The following is a 21,130-nucleotide window of genomic DNA, read 5'->3' on the forward strand; positions in this document are numbered from 1 at the left end:
TAAATTCATTAAAGTCTCTCTCCCTGACAGGAGAACCTTGGTCGAACTATGTCCGGCTAGAATGGGATGCGGACGACGCAGAAATTTGCTGCCCACCCACCATCCACTTAGTAGCCACTGTCGACGACTTAACCGACATGCTCGACTTCAACCCCAAAGACATCGATGGTATGGACAACGATGCAGGAGACGAACCGGAACCACCGCCCATAGGGCGCTGGACCGCTACTTCATCACATGACGTATACATGGTGGATGCACCCAGAGAGGGCAATGGCGAAGAGACAGCGGAGGATGCACCCTCCAAGCAACCGAAGCGCCGACGTCAGCGGCGCCGCTCTAAGTACAACCATAGCAAAAACAGAGATAACATCGCAAGAGGAAATAATAGTCCACGCGACTCCGGAAGAAACAATAACTGCACCACCCCGGTGGCAGAACATGATCAAGATGCAAACTGTAAACATAGTACGGATCCGATGTCCGAACACGATGATGCCAAAGATAAGCCTCATCAATCCCCGTCTAGGGAAGAAAATAGTCCGGATGAAGATGCATGCATCATCCCGGAAACACACTTGGAGCAAGAGAACCTCTACAGAAGGCTTATTGCCACAACAAGGAGCCTGAAGAAACAGAAGCAAAGGCTAAAGGTCGCACAAGATATGCTCAACAACAAGTGGAACAAAGTAACAAAGTATGGTGGAAGTTACCATAAAAATAGCTATCCAAAGCGCAAGCTATTACCGAAATTCGACGATGAGGCCTTAGAGCCCATACAGCCGAAAAATGATACGGCCAACCGAACGGATCCACCACCATGTGAACGCGATAGAGCGGCTAACAATGTCGCGCATAAGTCAACACACGATCTACGTGAGAACTTGCGTCAAAAATCCGGCGCGACCAGATCTATCTATGGCGCATCCCAATACAGGGGTGCCGCACACCCCTTATGTTTCACTGATGAGGTGTTGGATCACAAATTCCCGGAGGGATTCAAACCGGTGAACATAGAGGTGTACGACGGAACCACAGACCCTGGAGTCTGGATAGAGGACTTCATCCTCCATATTCATATGGCTCGTGGAGACGATCTCCATGCCATTAAATACTTGCCCCTCAAGCTTAAAGGGCCAGCTCGACATTAGCTGAAAAGCCTCCCCGAAAACTCAATTGGAAGTTGGGAGGAGCTCGAGGATGCTTTTCAGGCCAATTTTCAAGGGACTTATGTCCGACCTCCGGATGCAGACGATTTAAGTCATATAATCCAACAGTCCGGAGAGTCCGTCCGAAAGCTTTGGAACAGGTTCCTCACCAAGAAGAACCAAATCGTCGACTGTCCGGACGCCGAAGTCTTAGCATCTTTTATAAATAGCATCCGAGACGAATGGCTAGCCAGACACCTCGGTCAAGAAAAACTGAGAACAATGGCAGCCCTAACAAGCCTCATGTCCCGCTTTTGCGCAGGCGAGGACAACTGGTTGGCCCGTAGCAGCACCAGCGACCCAAGCACATCCGAAGTCAGGGATGGCAATGGTAAACCACGACGCAACAAAAACAAGCGTCAAAATAAAGAAGGTAGCCCAGGTAACACGGCAGTAAACGCCAGATTTAGGGGCTCCCGACCAGGTCAGCGGAAAAAGCCATTCAAAGGCAGCAGAGAAGGATAATCTGGCCTAAACAAAATTCTTGACAAACTCTGTCAGATTCATGGCACCCCAGACAGACCTGCAAATCATACCCATCGAGAATGATGGGTCTTCAAGCAGGCTGGTAAGCTAAACGCCGAACACAAAGGGGAAGAGACACCAAGCGAAGAAGAGGATGAACCTCGCCGGCAAAACGCCAGAGGACAGAAAAAGTTCCCACCAGAGTTTAAAACAGTAAACATGATCCATGTGACAAAGAGGAGAAGCAATCATGCACTCCGATGCACACGCGCCATAGAGCCCGTCATCCCTAGGTTCAACCCCTGGTTGACCTGCCTGATCACTTTTGATCGTAGGGATCATGTTACAAATATCCGACGCGAAGGACTGACGGCCTTGGCGTTAGACCCAATAATAAATGGGTACCATTTCACATGGGTCCTCATGGACGGCGGCAGTGATCTAAATCTGATATATCAGGACATAGTCCGCAAAATGGGGATAGACCCGACACAAATAAGCCACAGAAATACTACCTTCAAGGGAGTAATACCAAGCCAAGAGGCCCGCTGTACGGGCTCTCTACTACTAGAGGTGGTATTCGGTTCTCCCGATAGCTTCCGAAGTGAAACGTTAACTTTTCACATCGCTCCATTCCAAAGTGATTATCAAGCACTACTCGGAAGGGCGGCTTTCGCTCGTTTTAACGCAATACCGCATTATGCTTTTCTCAAGCTCAAGATGTCTGGTCCACGTGGCATCATCACAGTTAGCGGAAATACCAAACATTTTTTACGTACGGAAGAGGACGCGGCGGCTCTAACAGCCGCAAACTAGACGACCTCACCAACAAGAAAAATGGCAGGTCATCAAGCCCACGGACACGGTTAGACGAATCCGGCGTTCCATCATATATACATGAGATTGGTTTTCAAACCCTCATAAAACGATACCAGGGGCTTCCCGCATGTAATCAGGGCCAGCCCAGCTGAACTAGGCTTCTCTTGAATTTTGATAGTTCATTGACAATAACCAATTCTTCTTTTTGGCACGGCAACTTTCACCTAAGTCCTTTCCTTTTGTAGATGACAAATGTGCTACACCCATCCAGGACACGGCACAACGGAGACACAGGCGCAGACGTGCAGCAGGGACCCGCCCAAAGGTTTCTTTGTAGATTAAGACCCTGTGTAAACCTTTTTTACTGTATCTTTTTGCTCACATCCTCTGGATACTCCACACAACCTGGACATATGGGGTTTCTTATTAAGGGCATTATTTAGCCCGGTATATGTTATAAAGACCAAACACCTTAGGGAGTGTTCGGCATCGCGAGTTTGGCCCTATATGCATCAGCTCCGAATCATGTCTTTGGTCAAATGTTGGGTTTGCCCGGCTCCCACGTTTTGGTACCTTACGTTCCGTTATATCGGCTAAGGTAGCACTGGGAGAACTACTGCGATTGTGCCCTGGTTCATCCGGCTGAGCACCTCAGTAGAGAAAGCCAAAAACTGACTGTCATGATATAGCGAGAGACTGGTCAACCACTCGATGACTCATCAGAATCTTCGGGATTCCTCCGCATTAACGAAGGGCCGTTTCCCGGTCATGTACATACGCGACCCGTATTTGGATGAGCGCAGAAGTACCATGGGCTATATAGTAGCCCCACTGTCAAACTCCTATGGCTAAGTGAAAGTGTTAAAACAATATAGTCTGATTGCCTCGTTCGCTGCGCTATCACCTCCTTAACGGACCAAAGACGTTGGATCAAGTGTGGATATGCATCTTTTGCGAACACCCCCGCATTATATGCGTGGGGGCGGAAGGCGACGACTGCAAACTTTCAGGTTATACACATATGTACATAAACGGCCGCACAGCAGGCATCATAGTACTTTCAGGCAAAAGTATAAATACAGCCTCGATAATTCAATAAAACATTGTTTTTACAATGGGAATACATGTCACTTGAACATAACATTCTTCGAGCACTGAGCCTCTATCGAACGAGCGCCTTCAAGAACTTCTTCAAAGTAGTGCTCGGCAGCCACCCGGCCTACGGCCAAACCCTGTGTCGCAACAGTGGTGGCCTCCATCTCCGCCCAGTATGTCTTGACACGGGCAAAGGACATCCGCGCACCTTCTATGCATGTCGATCTCTTTACAGCATCGATGCGTGGCACAACACCAAGGAATTGTTGCACTAAGCTAAAGTAGCTATTCGGCCTTGGCCCTCCCGGCCACAGGTGATCCACAACGAACCTCATGGCAAGTCCGGACAACCTATGGAGCTCGGCCCACTCGGCCAATCGCTCATTCAACAGCAGCGGATGGACTGGAGCGTGAAACTATGACCAGAACAGCTTTTCCACTTCGGGACCTTTCTGATCCTTTAAGTACTCGGCCGCACCAGCAGCACTCGCAGCCAAATCCATGTACGCGTCTGCAGAACTTCATAGCCGGTATAGAGGAGCATACTTCGGATCTCCAAACTTAGCCCGCATCAAGAAGGGCTTCCCAGACACTATATCTGCAGCTTGATTCAGCTCCTCCTTCGTCACTCTAATTTTGGAGCGGGCTTCCTTGGCAGCCACCCGGGCCTTCTCCAGGTCCGTCGCCTTCACCCTGTTTTCTTCTTCAAGAAGCTGGTAACGGTCAGCGGCATATTTTAACTCTACATCCATCTTGGCTATTTTTTCCTTGCTCTCACAATGCGCGGCCTATTCGGCCCTTAACTCTTCGGCCGCCTTTAAAACGGCCGCATTGCAACTCCTTGCTTGCTCCTTGGCTCGGGCAAGCTCCGCCCGAAGGTTCTCCACGGTGGCAGCTCCATCTGTGGTCACAACATATTAAAGATACTAGCATCATGCTACTCTTATTATGTGACGATCACCAGAAAAATCACTCACCCCGTGCCTCATCAAGCCGCTTGTTGACAAGCACGATGTCAGCATTTGCCGCATGAAGTTGCTGCTTTAGCTCGGCAAACCCATCAGTCCGGCTAGCCACCGGAGCTTCAGCCACCTCCACATAAAGGCGGTCTAGTTATTACCTGGTACTATGATCCTCTGTTTGCCGCCATTTTCGACGACAACCAGAGTCTCATGGGCTACCATCTGCATAGGGCATATCTAACGTATGTAGTACTGTTAAAAACATACATTATTTCACGTACCTCGAAGCCTTTCAGCAGACTCATAAAGGCTTCATGCAAACCGCTTTCAGCGGATGAAATCCTCTCAATTACCGTGCCCATTAGCATACGATGCGCTTCCGAGACGGCAACTTGCCCCAGAAGATCCTTCAGCGTGTCCAACCGCACACTGTACGAACCCTTGCTGTTGCTCTCCTTAGGAGCCGGATACTGAGATCCGGAGATACCCTTTGCGATGACACTTCAAGGTCTCCCGCTTCTTGAGCCGTGGTGTCTGGGGGAGGCGTTTCGCTCTCCATCATCTCCGGACGAAGATCCCCCGAAGATGAACTCTGTCGAGAAGGGCTGCGATCCGGACTACAATTTATAAGCATCGGTTATTGTTTTCGGAAGTAAGGTAGGATGTTTTCACTATTAAGTACTTTTCAATTACTTACAGCTTGGTAGAGGGCTGATCCCCGCGGGCACATTGTGTGGCAAGAATACCGTCCGAGGCAGGACCCTCCGATGAAGATTTCTTCTCCCGTTTGGATACCTTGGTTTTTGGATATTCATAGGTTGTCACACCCTAGCTAGTCATGCATTAGAGTGTTGCATCATGTTTACTCTTTCATCAGAAACTTGAAATGGGGATGACAGAACCCCCAGTCCCCTCTAAAACCAACTAGGGTTTACTAAAATAATTTTCAATGAACCTGAAATGCCCTTCTAAAATGCCCATCGTTTTTGCCTTGGTTCAGAACCTCTGTCAAAAGTGGTGCACATTTTCCTAGGCCATCCTAGGGTTTTTGAATTAAGTCATAAGTATTTGAATTTGGGCATTTAAAATTATATAAAATATTTAAATGCTCAAATATCTCCAAACTAAAATGTTTCATGTTGGAAATAATCCAACTATGGACCAGGAGTAGTTTGGTGATTTTTGGAGTTGCCTAGGTATTTTATTTAATTCAACAAAGTTGCAGATATATTAAATAAAAACAGAAAACAGAAAAATAAATAAAAGGAGTAGACTTACCTGGACCTACCTGCCCAGCCCAGCCGGCCCAGCACTGTGCTGGCCCGTGCCAGCCAGCTGCTTCCCCTTGCCAGAGCAGGCAGGGAGGTGAGCATGGCGCGCCCGAGCTCGCCACGCACCACCCAGCCTCTCTGCATCGCCCTGGTCGCCGTTGCGCCGCGTGGATCGTCTTCTGGTCGTTGCCCCGACCTCGCCGACACCCCATTCACTCTCCCCCGGCTCTCCCTCGCTCTCTCCCCCGCCCGACCGAACACCACCGTCGCCGCCGTTCGCCATAGCCACCGTCTCCGACCACCCCTCGCTCCCCCGACCAGCTCAGAAGCTCCGCCACAACTCCCTCTTCCTCCCCACCGCTCCACAGCTCCCCGGAAGCCCTGCATCGCCGCCACGTCGCCGTTCCCCTCTTCGGGCTCCGACCACCGCCGCCGTCGAATTCGCCGTCTCCAGCGCGTCCCCGAGCCCGCTTCGACGCCCACTGCAACCGCGGTGAGCTACGCCACCGTTTCCCCCTCTCCTTCCCCTCGTTCCCTCACCGTAGCTTCCTCCCCACCACGGCCGAACCTCCGTCGTCGCCGAGCTCGCCGTCGACGCAGCTCCGGTGACCATTTGGTCACCCCGGCGAGTCCAACGGGTTCACAGAACCCCGTAGAGCATCCCTAGCGCCTCGCCTTGCTCGACTTCGAGCTCCAGCACCGTTCCCGTGCACGACCGAACCCCGGCGGCCGCAGCCGAGCTCGCCGCCGTCGACTCCGGCCACCCCGACCCCAACGGGCTCCGCCAAGAGCTGCGGGTTGTCCTCAGCTCCACTCCGGTGGCCTCCGCGATCCATTTGGTGGCCGAAACGACCAAAATCACTTCCGCCGCCGCGTCGGGCTCGCCGGCGACTAAACGCCGGCAGCCGACACTGACTTTGACCACGGGTGGGCCCTGGTTGACTCCCCTGAGTCAATGACAGGTGGGGCCCAGCCCTGTTAATTAAACAGGATTAGTTTTAATTAAGTTTTAATTAAAATACTCACCCTGACATGCGGGACCCACTGTCAGGTTTGACCTGGACCAGTTCCGTTGACCTGCTGACGTCACACTGACGTCAGGCTGACGCAGTAATTGAATTTCTGGATTTAAATTAAATCAGGAAATTCCAGAATATTATTTAAACTTCAAAAATTCATAACTTTTATTCTGTAACTCCAAATTGGACAAATTATATATGAAAAATGATCAGAAAAATCCAATCTATCCATCTGTACCATTTTCATGCATGATCAAACAAGTTAAGTTGATGTTTTAATCAGAACAAGAAAAGGCACTTTAAAAGGCCATATTTGAATTTGAAATCTGAATCTTTGATTCAAATTTGTTCAAACCCTTCTGGTTTTAGTTGCATTAGCCCAACACACTCATATTGCCATGTTTCATGCATGCATCATATTGTTGCATATTGTTTGGTGATGTTTGTGTATCGATGTCCTTTGCGACAGGATCTGTCCCCGAGGAGTACCGTGATTACCCTAACGAAGAACCGTATCCGTGCAACGAACCATCAGGCAAGCAACCAACCATTTGATCATATCAATACAATCCCATGTTCTCGCTCCTGCTCTCTTTTACTGCATTAAGACAATGCAATTCAAACTGCTGTGTGCTACGGTAGTTGAACCCATTTCCTCTGCATGACCTGTCATTGCCACAGTAACTAGATGAAACCCACTAGCATGTGTAGGAGTTGATTGAGCCATATGTATGTGTTGTTCCTACCTTGCTATGCCTGCTATGCTTAGAGTCGTGTCAGGTCTGGTTCATCTGGGTGATGGGCTAGAGTGAAATGATTATGTCGGTAATGAGAGTGGTGTGGTGAACACGATTTGGTAAAGGTATCGATGAGAGGCCATGTAGGAGTACATGGTGGGTTGTTTCATTGAAGCCGACCTTAAGCACTGAGATCTGTATGTGTGATTTAAGATACAGCTACTACCATGCATTGGGCCCTGAAATATGACCCCGCTCGACTTCTTATTCACCCTAGCTCTCTGTCCAGGAGTTGCAAGTAGTTTATGGTGTTTGTAGCCTACTGGAGGCCGTGGACAGCGCTGACCGTAGGGGTGGGCTGTGATGCGGTAGGTACGTGGCACGGTGTACCGAATACCCGTTAGGTATTTCGGGAACCCTGTTCACATCGTTCGGGGCCGTATGGGAAATCTCGGCCGGACTCCCTGCGGATGGAACCTGAATAGGCGATAAACCTGGACTAGAGGCTTAAGTGTTTAGGTAGGTCGTGGTCTACACCCACGTCGGCTTTCGCTTGAAGTCTGCCGAGCACATGTCGTGTGCAGACGCTAAGTGGTGGAAACATGTATGAAGAAGTACACCCCTGCAGGGTTAACATGATCTATTCGAATAGCCGCGTCCGCGGTAAAGGACTACTTGGTTGCCTATACAGTTCATAGACAAGTAAATGGAAACTACTAAAAGCCTCAAGATAAGTGTGAGTGCCGAGGATGGCTCTTCCGTAGGAAGACGGAGGTGGATCCTCGGTAGTGTATTGAAGTGGTGAGTAGTGGACTCGTGTGCGCAAAATATTTCAAGTTGGAGTATCGTAGGATAGTCTAGCCAAGAGTCAAAGCTAGCTTGCTGCAATAACTCCACCAACCCTTCTTGATACTATGCATGTATGTAGGATCTGATGTAAGTCTTGCTGAGTACCTTTGTACTCATGTTGCTATAATCTACATTTTTTACAGAAGACGCTGCAACCCCTTCTGATGGGTTCTATGTAGACGTTGACATCAACGAGTAGGCTAAAGACCCAGGTGGTGACCCTGAGCTTGTGATGGACCACGTGCTATAGCTAGGCTTTCCAAGCCTCTTTTATTTTACTAGTTGTCTGTACCCAGACAAAGTACTTCTGCTGTTGGCTTGTATGACTGTATGATTTGTATGTTGGGTCGTGAGACCCGTACCTGTGTGTATGATATGTATGGCTCCCTGAGCCTTAAATAAAGTACTTGTGTCATAGAGTCATGTTGTGATGCTTCGTTGTATTTGCACATATCGAGCATATTGTGTGTATGATTGAAATGCTTGGTATGTGTGGGATCTGACTATCTAGTTGTTTATCTTTAGTAGCCTCTCTTACCGGGAAATGTCTCCTAGTGTTACCGCTGAGCCATGGTAGCTTGCTACTGCTCTGGAACACTTAGGCTGGCCGGCATGTGTCCTTCTTCGTTCCTGTGTCTGTCCCTTCGGGGAAATGTCACGCTTTGAGTACCGGAGTCCTGCTAGCCCAGTGCTACAGCCCGGACCCACTTGCTGATGACCGACACGTTCGAAGCTGGGTCATGGATGCCTGTCCCTGTAAGTCTGTGCCACTTTGGGTTTACGACTAGTCATGTCAGCCCGGGCTCTTTATCATATGGATGCTAGCGACACTATCATATACGTGAGCCAAAAGGCGCAAACGGTCCCGGGCAAAGGTAAGGCGACACCCGTGGGAATACCGTGCGTGAGGCCGCAAAGTGATATGAAGTGTTACCGGCTAGATCGATGTGACATCGAGTCAGGGTCCTGACAGCGTTGGCATCAGAGCCGGACTGCCTGTAGGTTCTCCAAGCCAAACTGGTCGATGTTGAGTCTAGAAATTCTTTAGTTATATGTAGGGGAATTGTTTGTGGGATGGAACGTAAGGCTCTTTTTACTCCTCTATCTTATGACATTCTGATCTGAGTCAGTCCATTCTTCCACCGGGGGTTAAGGAATTAGGATCTGTTCTCTCTATCAGGATCACGAGTTACTAATCAGTAGTACCTTATAAGTTTGATGGATACAAGCCTAGTTCAGTTCTACTACCACGTTATGTTGCCATAATGGTTTCAGAACTTTGATATGATGATGTTGAGTGTGTACGAAATCCTTTGTCAAATGTCTCAAAATCCTTTTTGAGCATTTACAGCTGTTATGCTGCCGAAATTTTGCTAGAAATTCTAATGCCTTTGCATTATGATTATGCTTTCAGATGGCCACTCGCGACCTTAATCAAGTGGTTCGCCTGACTCGATGCCTAGATGTACCCGGCCATACTGCCAAGTTGGTCAGGGTAATGACTGAGGCTGGATACCGCTGGTATCCTGAGTACACGGTCGAAGAGCAATTCCGAGATTTTAATCAAAGCCAGTATCTCTGCACTGTCAGGATATTTCCATCTTATCCTGGATCTACCGAGCCTCTTCACTATTCCTATGGACTCGGGGTTACTATTGAGATGGCTGTGCAGGACGCCGCCTACTCCATGATGACCATTATGCGAGTCAGATCTGGTCTATTTCGGGACTCTGATTTCCGATATATGCCAGGATCACTTCCGGGAGCACAAGGGTATCTCCAGGCTATCTATGCTGACTCCACTCAGGAGGATTCACGGACTCGCACCACTGCTGAGATGCTCGAGGATAAGGACCGTGAAAATCGGGCCTTAAGGTTAGAGCTCTTCAATACCCGTGCTGATCACTGGGCCACTTTGACTCGGTTCGCACCGGCGGTGCAAGCTGGATTCTCAGATATGCGCGATCTCTATCCTGTGAGATCTGCTCTGCCAGACGTGATGGTTTGGCGTGATGTAGGAGGCATCACCCCACCTCGCGGTCCCCGCAGGCCACCGTTTGTTGGTCCAAGGCCTCATCCTAGCCCCTATGGTCCACAAGCTCCGCGAGACCGTCTGTTTCCGGATGATCATGTTGAGCTTCCAGGCTATGGAGGTGACTTTTACGAGGACTACTACGGATCGGTCTGAGTAGTAGGTAGTATCACTAGTTCGCACTAGCTGTGTCATCTATCATCCCGCGTGACTCGTGGGATATGACCTAGTTGTACTCTTTCCGGAGGTGTAGAAAAATAATGTATAGGAGCTTGGAATGCCTCCGATGAGATGTAATCCTCTTTTCACCGTAATAGTACTTTGTTTGGTCTTGTACTAAACCTTGTATGGTGTGTATGACGATGGAATAAAAGAAGCAGTTTCTGTATCTACCATGTCATACGGATGATCATCTTGCATTCCGAGTTATTCCTTACCTTATGTATCCTATGTCGGAATTTTATCATTCTGACTAAATCATTGTCTTATTTACCTAGGATGGTCAACACGCGCGCTAACCCTGCTTCTCAAGAGCAGGCCGAAGGCAGTGAAGCCAGGAATGAAAATCTGCCTCATCCTCCTTCACTAGCCGAAGTTATGATGGAAGCTGAGAGAAACAAGCGGGAGACAAACCGTTTGTTGGAGCGTATTGAACAGAATACAGCACACCATCAGAGGGCTAACGTGGTGTCACTCAGTGATTTTATCAAATTGCATCCACCCACGTTCCACCACTCCGTCGAGCCTCTCGACGCTGATGACTGGCTTCGCAGTATCTCTCACAAACTGCGTTCCGCGCTGGTAGCTGAGGCTGACAAGGTCACCTTTGCTGCATATCATCTTGAAGGCCCCGCTAGTCTATGGTGGGAAAATTATGGAGCTATGCGCCCAGCGGGCCATGTCACTACTTGGGCTGAGTTCAGCGAGGCTTTCCGTGAACATCACATTCCGGAGGGTCTCATGGACCGTAAGCGTGAAGAATTTTGCAGTTTCACCCAAGGCCGACTTTCTGTGGATGTCTATAGCAGGGAGTTTGGTAATCTCGCCCGATATGCAACCGAGGAAGTGTCTACTGACGCCAAGAAGCAAGCAAGGTTCCGTAAGGGCCTTAGTCCTGAGCTTCGCCGCGACCTCCGTCTGCATGAGTGCACATCCTTTTCGAAACTTGTCAACAAAGCCATCAGTGCTGAAACTGGTCAGACTGACTATGACGCAACACGCAAGCATGGTCGTGACATGGGTTCCTCATCCGGTGCTGGTCCTCAGAAGCGCCGCGTGTGGGTACCCAACACCGCCCTGCCACCCAGGTTCACACCGAGGCCATCTTTCCAGGCGCCTCGCCCCGTTCAACAGTCTGCCCCAGCCAAGCCTTATGGGGGTCCAACCAATAATATTCCTCCACGTACCAGTTCCGTGACTTGTTTCAAGTGTGGGGAATCTGGTCATTATATGCGTGAGTGTCCCCAGACCAACCCCAATCAATCTGCTAAAGCTGTTGGCCGTGGCAAGCCGACAGGGAAGGTGTTTCATGCTAAACCGGTCACCGCTTCACGTGGCCATGTCAACTGTATCTCTGCCGAAGAAGCTCAAGAGGACCCCAACGTCGTTCTCGGTACGCTTCTTGTTAATTGCCACCCGGCATCTGTTCTTTTCGATACAGGAGCCTCTCATTCTTTTATATCTGAAAATTATGCTCGTTTGCATAACGTTGCATTCTGTGACTTGCCATCCTCTATGGTAATTCAAACTCCGGGATCCAAATGGCAAACTTCTAGAGTAATCCATGGAAATGAAATCCAAGTCGACAGACTTGTTTTTCTCGCATCTTTGATAGCCCTTAAATCTTCAGATATTAATATCATTTTGGGTATGGACTGGATGTCAGCTCATCAAGCCAAAATTGATTGCTTCTCTAGGACTGTTCAACTCACCCATCCTTCGGGGAAGATAGTCAATGTCTTGACCCGAATAGCCAAGCGACAATTATATTCTCTTAACGCCAGCCCCTTGCCAGACCTTGAGGACGTTCCGGTAGTCCGTGACTTTCCGGATGTCTTTCCAGAGGAATTGCCAGGTGTTCCACCTGACAGGGATGTTGAGTTCGTAATCGACCTCATCCCCGGAACCGTTCCGATTGCTAGAAGACCTTATAAGATGGCACCCCTAGAACTAGCCGAGCTTAAGAAACAACTCGATGAATCCTTGAAAAAGGGTTTCATCCGCCCTAGTTCATCTCCGTGGGCTTGCCCCGTCCTATTCGTCAAGAAGAAGGATGGTACAGACTGAATGGTTGTAGATTACCGACCTGTCAACTTGGTCACAATCAAGAACAAATACCCGCTTCCCAGGATCAACGATCTGTATGATCAGCTCGCTGGATCCTCAGTCTTCTCCAAGATGGATTTGAGGTTGGGATACCATCAAATCAAAATCAGAAACGGGGACATTCCTAAAACGGCCTTTGTTACTCGTTATGGCCAATACGAGTACACCGTCATGTCCTTCGGTTTAACCAACGCTCCAGCCACCTTTTCTCGGTTAATGAACTCAATCTTCATGGAGTATTTGGACAAATTCGTCGTAGTTTATCTCGATGATATACTCATCTACTCCAAGAACGAGGAAGAACATGCCGAACATTTAAGGCTAGTGTTGAAGAAACTTCGAGAGCATCGCCTTTATGCCAAATTTTCTAAATGTGAATTCTGGTTATCAGAAGTGACCTATCTGGGTCATGTAATATCTGGTAAAGGTATTGCTGTTAACCCTGAGCGAGTTCAAGCCATCCTTGATTGGACTCCACCCGAATCGGTCAAGCAAGTTCGGAGTTTTCTAGGCTTAGCGAGCTATTGCCGTCGCTTTGTCGAGAACTTCTCCAAAGTTGCTAAACCTCTAACCGAACTCCTCAAGAAAGATAAGAAGTTCGAATGGACTCCACAATGTGAGCACAGCTTTCAGGAACTGAAAAGACGCCTGACTTCTGCTCCCGTACTGGTACCGCCAGACTTCTCCAAGGACTTCGTTATCTACTGCGACGCCTCGCGACAAGGACTAGGTTGCATTCTCATGCAAGATCGACACGTAATTGCTTACGCTTCACGGCAATTGCACCCACATGAGGAAAATTATCCTACTCATGATCTAGAGCTTGCAGCCGTAGTCTATGCACTTAAGACCTGGCGACATTACCTCCTCGGTAATCGTTGCGAAATATTCACTGATCACCAAAGCCTGAAGTACATCTTCACCCAACCGGATCTGAATCTCAGGCAAAGACGTTGGGTTGAATTGATCACAGACTTCGACTTAGGAATAACCTATACCCCAGGGAAAGCCAACGTCATGGCTGATGCGCTAAGTCGTAAATCCTATTGTAACAACCTGATGTTACAACAAAGTCAACCGCTTCTCCATGAGGAATTTCGGAAGCTTAACCTTCACATTGTACCTCAAGGTTTTCTTTCCACCTTGGTAGCAAAACCTACTCTTACAGATCAAATTATCGCTGCCCAAAAGCGAGATAAGGGAATATCTGAAATCAAAGAGAACATTGCTAGCGGAGGTGCTAGTTGTTTCTCCACAAATGATCATGGTGTTGTGTACTTTGAGAACTGTCTAGTGGTTCCCAAGAACCAGCATCTACGGCAGTTGATCCTTAAGGAGGCTCATGAATCTCCTCTCACCATTCATCCCGGTAGTACTAAGATGTATCAGGACCTACGCCAGAGGTTCTGGTGGACTAGGATGAAGAGAGAAATTGCTCAGTTTATTGCAAATTGCGACGTCTGTCGTCGTGTAAAAGCAGAGCATCAACGGCCTGCTGGCACCCTTCAACCCTTAGCTATTCCTGAATGGAAATGGGATAAAATTAGTATGGATTTCATTACCGGTTTTCCCAGGACCAAGAGAGGGAATAATGCTATCTTCGTCGTGGTCGATCGTCTTTCCAAAGTAGCTCATTTCTTACCTGTTCGTGAGAGTATAACCGTTAGTCAGCTGGCAGACTTATACATCTCCCGAATAGTGTCTCTCCATGGTGTTCCTTTGGAAATCAATTCGGATCGAGGAAGTCTTTTCACCTCTCGATTTTGGGAAAGTTTCCAAAATGCTATGGGAACCCGTCTCTCCTTTAGTACCGCTTTCCACCCTCAGTCGAGTGGTCAAGTGGAACCCGTCAATCAGATTCTAGAAGACATGCTCCGAGCCTCTGTTATCTACTTCGGAATGAACTGGGAGAAGTGCCTTCCATTTGCCGAATTCGCTTACAACAACAGCTATCAATCTAGCTTGGGTAAAGCCCCTTTTGAAGTTCTCTATGGACGACGATGTCGAACACCCCTTAACTGGTCAGAGACCGGGGAAAGACAATTCTTTGGCCCGGACATGATTCAGGAAGCAGAAGATCAAGTTCGTATCATTCGTGAAAAGTTGAAAACAGCCCAATCTCGCCAAAAGAGTCAATATGACCGAAAACATAGGGCTATGACTTTCGAGGTTGACGAGAAGGCTTATCTTCGGGTCACCCCTCTGAAGGGAACCCATCGTTTCGGTATCAAAGGCAAATTGGCTCCTCGTTACATTGGACCTTTTCGCATTCTTGCCAAACGAGCAGAAGTTGCCTACCAGTTGGAACTACCTCCGCACCTCTCCAGAGTTCACGATGTCTTCCACGTTTCTCAACTCAGGCGTTGCTTCTCGGATCCTATCCGTGAAGTGGACCACGAAACGCTTGATCTCCAAGATGATCTTACATATCGAGAGTACCCCATTCGTATCCTCGATCAAGCCGAATGTACCACGCGACGTCATAATATCAAGTTTCTCAAGGTTCAATGGTCGCACCATTCTGAGGATGAAGCAACTTGGGAAAGGGAGGATCGTCTTCGACTCGAGTATCCCGCCTTCTTCTTGGAGAAACCCAAATCTCGGGACGAGATTCTTTTGAGTGGGGGTGAGTTGTCACACCCTAGCTAGTCATGCATTAGAGTGTTGCATCATGTTTACTCTTTCATCAGAAACTTGAAATGGGGATGACAGAACCCCCAGTCCCCTCTGAAACCAACTAGGGTTTACTAAAATAATTTTCAATGAACCTGAAATGCCCTTCTAAAATGCCCATCATTTTTGCCTTGGTTCAGAACCTCTGTCAAAAGTGGTGCACATTTTCCTAGGCCATCCTAGGGTTTTTGAATTAAGTCATAAGTATTTGAATTTGGGCATTTAAAATTATATAAAATATTTAAATGCTCAAATATCTCCAAACTAAAATGTTTCATGTTGGAAATAATCCAACTATGGACCAGGAGTAGTTTGGTGATTTTTGGAGTTGCCTAGGTATTTTATTTAATTCAACAAAGTTGCAGATATATTAAATAAAAACAGAAAACAGAAAAATAAATAAAAGGAGTAGACTTACCTGGACCTACCTGCCCAGCCCAGCCGGCCCAGCACTGTGCTGGCCCGTGCCAGCCAGCTGCTTCCCCTTGCCAGAGCAGGCAGGGAGGTGAGCATGGCGCGCCCGAGCTCGCCACGCACCACCCAGCCTCTCTGCATCGCCTTGGTCGCCGTTGCGCCGCGTGGATCGTCTTCTGGTCGTCGCCCCGACCTCGCCGACACCCCATTCACTCTCCCCCGGCTCTCCCTCGCTCTCTCCCCCGCCCGACCGAACACCACCGTCGCCGTCGTTCGCCATAGCCACCGTCTCCGACCACCCCTCGCTCCCGACTAGCTCAGAAGCTCCGCCACAACTCCCTCTTCCTCCCCACCGCTCCACAGCTCCCCGGAAGCCCTGCATCACCGCCACGTCGCTGTTCCCCTCTTCGGGCTCCGACCACCGCCGCCGTCGAATTCGCCGTCTCCAGCGCGTCCCCGAGCCCGCTTCGACGCCCACTGCAACCGCGGTGAGCTACGCCACCGTTTCCCCCTCTCCTTCCCCTCGTTCCCTCACCGTAGCTTCCTCCCCACCACGGCCGAACCTCCGCCGTCGCCGAGCTCGCCGTCGACGCAGCTCCGGTGACCATTTGGTCACCCCGGCGAGTCCAACGGGTTCACAGAACCCCGTAGAGCATCCCTAGCGCCTCGCCTTGCTCGACTTCGAGCTCCAGCACCGTTCCCGTGCACGACCGAACCCCGGCGGCCGCAGCCGAGCTCGCCGCCGTCGACTCCGGCCACCCCGACCCCAACGGGCTCCGCCAAGAGCTGCGGGTTGTCCTCAGCTCCACTCCGGTGGCCTCCGCGATCCATTTGGTGGCCGAAACGACCAAAATCACTTCCGCCGCCGCGTCGGGCTCGCCGGCGACTAAACGCCGGCAGCCGACACTGACTTTGACCACGGGTGGGCCCTGGTTGACTCCCCTGAGTCAATGACAGGTGGGGCCCAGCCCTGTTAATTAAACAGGATTAGTTTTAATTAAGTTTTAATTAAAATACTCACCCTGACATGCGGGACCCACTGTCAGGTTTGACCTGGACCAGTTCCGTTGACCTGCTGACGTCACACTGACGTCAGGCTGACGCAGTAATTGAATTTCTGGATTTAAATTAAATCAGGAAATTCCAGAATATTATTTAAACTTCAAAAATTCATAACTTTTATTCTGTAACTCCAAATTGGACAAATTATATATGAAAAATGATCAGAAAAATCCAATCTATCCATCTGTACCATTTTCATGCATGATCAAACAAGTTAAGTTGATGTTTTAATCAGAAAAAGAAAAGGCACTTTAAAAGGCCATATTTGAATTTGAAATCTGAATCTTTGATTCAAATTTGTTCAAACCCTTCTGGTTTTAGTTGCATTAGCCCAACACACTCATATTGCCATGTTTCATGCATGCATCATATTGTTGCATATTGTTTGGTGATGTTTGTGTATCGATGTCCTTTGCGACAGGATCTGTCCCCGAGGAGTACCGTGATTACCCTAACGAAGAACCGTATCCGTGCAACGAACCATCAGGCAAGCAACCAACCATTTGATCATATCAATACAATCCCATGTTCTCGCTCCTGCTCTCTTTTACTGCATTAAGACAACGCAATTCAAACTGCTGTGTGCTACGGTAGTTGAACCCATTTCCTCTGCATGACCTGTCATTGCCACAGTAACTAGATGAAACCCACTAGCATGTGTAGGAGTTGATTGAGCCATATGTATGTGTTGTTCCTACCTTGCTATGCCTGCTATGCTTAGAGTCGTGTCAGGTCTGGTTCATCTGGGTGATGGGCTAGAGTGAAACGATTATGTCGGTAATGAGAGTGGTGTGGTGAACACGATTTGGTAAAGGTATCGATGAGAGGCCATGTAGGAGTACATGGTGGGTTGTTTCATTGAAGCCGACCTTAAGCACTGAGATCTGTATGTGTGATTTAAGAATCAGCTACTACCATGCATTGGGCCCGAAACCAATGGACCCTCTCGGCTTCTTATTCACCCTAGTTCTCCGTCCAGGAGTTGCAAGTAGTTTCTGGTGTTTGTAGCCTACTGGAGGCCGTGGACAGCGCTGACCGTAGGGGTGGGCTGTGATGCGGTAGGTACGTGGCCGGGTGTACCGAATACCCGTTAGGTATCTCGGAAACCCTGTTCACATCGTTCGGGGCCGTATGGGAAACCTCGGCCGGACTCCCTGCGGATGGAACCTGAATAGGCGATAAACCTGGACTGGAGGCTTAGGTGATTAGGTAGGTCATGGCCGACACCCACGTTGGGCTTCCGCTTGAAGGTTGCCGAGTACATGTCGTGTAAACGACGGTAAGTGGTGAGAGCGTGTATGAAGAAGTACACCCCTGCAGGGTTAACATGATCTATTCGAATAGCCGCGTCCGCGGTAAAGGACTACTTGGTTGCCTATACAGTTCATAGACAAGTAAATGGAAACTACTAAAAGCCTCAAGATAAGTGTGAGTGCCGAGGATGGCTCTTCCGTAGGAAGACGGAGGTGGATCCTCGGTAGTGTATTGAAGTGGTGAGTAGTGGACTCGTGTGCGCAAAATATTTCAAGTTGGAGTATCGTAGGATAGTCTAGCCAAGAGTCAAAGCTAGCTTGCTGCAATAACTCCACCAACCCTTCTTGATACTATGCATGTATGTAGGATCTGATGTAAGTCTTGCTGAGTACCTTTGTACTCATGTTGCTATAATCTACATTTTTTACAGAAGACGCTGCAACCCCTTCTGATGGGTTCTATGTAGACGTTGACATCAACGAGTAGGCTAAAGACCCAGGTGGTGACCCTGAGCTTGTGATGGACCACGTGCTATAGCTAGGCTTTCCAAGCCTCTTTTATTTTACTAGTTGTCTGTACCCATACAAAGTACTTCCGCTGTTGGCTTGTATGACTGTATGATTTGTATGTTGGGTCGTGAGACCCGTACCTGTGTGTATGATATGTATGGCTCCCTGAGCCTTAAATAAAGTACTTGTGTCATAGAGTCATGTTGTGATGCTTCGTTGTATTTGCACATATCGAGCATATTGTGTGTATGATTGAAATGCTTGGTATGTGTGGGATCTGACTATCTAGTTGTTTATCTTTAGTAGCCTCTCTTACCGGGAAATGTCTCCTAGTGTTACCGCTGAGCCATGGTAGCTTGCTACTGCTCTGGAACACTTAGGCTGGCCGGCATGTGTCCTTCTTTGTTCCTGTGTCTGTCCCTTCGGGGAAATGTCACGCTTTGAGTACCGGAGTCCTGCTAGCCCAGTGCTACAGCCCGGACCCACTTGCTGATGACCGACACGTTCGAAGCTGGGTCATGGATGCCTGTCCCTGTAAGTCTGTGCCACTTTGGGTTTACGACTAGTCATGTCAGCCCGGGCTCTTTATCATATGGATGCTAGCGACACTATCATATACGTGAGCCAAAAGGCGCAAACGGTCCCGGGAAAAGGTAAGACGACACCCGTGGGGATACCGTGCGTGAGGCCGCAAAGTGATATGAGGTGTTACCAGCTAGATCGATGTGACATCGAGTCAGGGTCCTGACATAGGTAGTCCTCTTCCTTCCCCGGGGAGAGAGAATGTCAGATTCTTCCCTTTGATCGTCCTCCCTCGTGGAGGTGCTCATTCCCCCGGCTGGAATAAGTAGCCAGTCAGGCCCGCTTTCGCCCTCTTTATCCCCCCATCATCTTCCTTTGAGGACACTGGATAAGGCACCGGCTCGAGCATCTTGTCAAGTACCGGATTGTACAAGCCCTCAGGAAGGGGGGGCTAACACCTAATCAGCATCGCCTTTGTTATCTAGTCGTGGTCAAAAGGGGGCTCTTTAGAATGATGCCATGATAAATAAAAGGACATCATGTTCGGCATGGGATTACTTACTAGGGCAGTGGGGCGGTTACAGCTTAGGCCCATGTCCTCGGTGGTGTCCGGACACTCTATTTGGGGTCCAAAGAACGATTTGTACATCTCTTCGTGCGTCATGCCAAGGAAAAGTTGAATAGCATGCGGTCCTTCTGGGTTGAATTCCCACATGTGGAGGGGCCAGCGTTTGCAAGGTTGTACTCGATGAACCAGCATAACTTGCATTACCATAACCAGACTGAAATCTCTCTCAAAGAGATCATGGATACGACTTTGCAGTATTGGCACATCCTTGGCTGGACCCCAGCTCAGCCCCCTGCTAATCCATGACATCAGTTGCGGTGGGGGGCCCGAGCGAAAGGCAGGGGCAGCTACCCACTTGGTACTTCGGGGAGCTGTAAAACCTCTCCCGCTACCACAATCCGGACACCTCTGGGAAGGAACCCTCTGTCCATGGAGCGTTAGTGATTTTGCTTATTAAAGCACCTTCACACGCTGCGTGCTACCCCTTGATCATCTTCGGCTTCCCATTGAAGGTCTTGAGCCACAGGCCGAAGTGAGGGGTAATGTGGAGGAAGGCCTCACATACGACAATAAATGACGAGATGTGAAGAAGGGAATCCGGGGCCAGATCGTGAAAATCCAGCCCGTAATAGAACATAAGACCCCTAACAAAGGGATCCAGAGCGAGGCCTAGTCCTCGGGGGAAGTGGGAGATGAACACAACGCTCTTGTTGGGTTCGGGAGTAGGGACGACCTGCCCTCGGGCGGGCAGCCTATGCGAAATTTCGGCGATCAGATATGTGGCCTCTCTCAACTTCTTGATGTCATCCTCTGTGACGGAGGAAGGCATCCACCGACCTTGAAGGTTGGATCCGGAAATAGTTGAAGGTCCGAAGCACCTGACCTGATCTTGGGGTGTTGGAACTCGAGACGGGGGAAGGATTCGATTGGGCGAGGGAGGGAAAAAAGAAAAGGCCTTGTCCACTTTATAAAGAGGGTGAATATCAGGCGTCCTCCTCGTGGCCGTTTGAGACTTACCTAAGATCTAGGAGTCATACCAACAGGCACGGTTGGGTTACCCACATTTGTATTGATGAGAATCCCGTGATAAGGGGAACACGATCTCTGCTTTGACAAGACGTGTCAAGGAAACCGCCTCGCGTTATGTGCGGAGCTGGTTAAGAAAAACGGTTCGAATAATGACCGGACCGTGGCGAGATGTCATGCTGTCAAAACGTGTCAGCAGATTAGGGGGTCGGACACTATCCTATGGTGGTATGTGGAACTTATTTTGCAGGGTCGGACACTATCCTCGTATTCAAACTCTTCCGTGGTGTATTTGGAGGAGGAACCCGCCTTGCAATGCC

This window comes from Triticum aestivum, chromosome 5A (assembly GCF_018294505.1).
Source record: "Triticum aestivum cultivar Chinese Spring chromosome 5A, IWGSC CS RefSeq v2.1, whole genome shotgun sequence".
NCBI lineage: Eukaryota > Viridiplantae > Streptophyta > Magnoliopsida > Poales > Poaceae > Triticum > Triticum aestivum.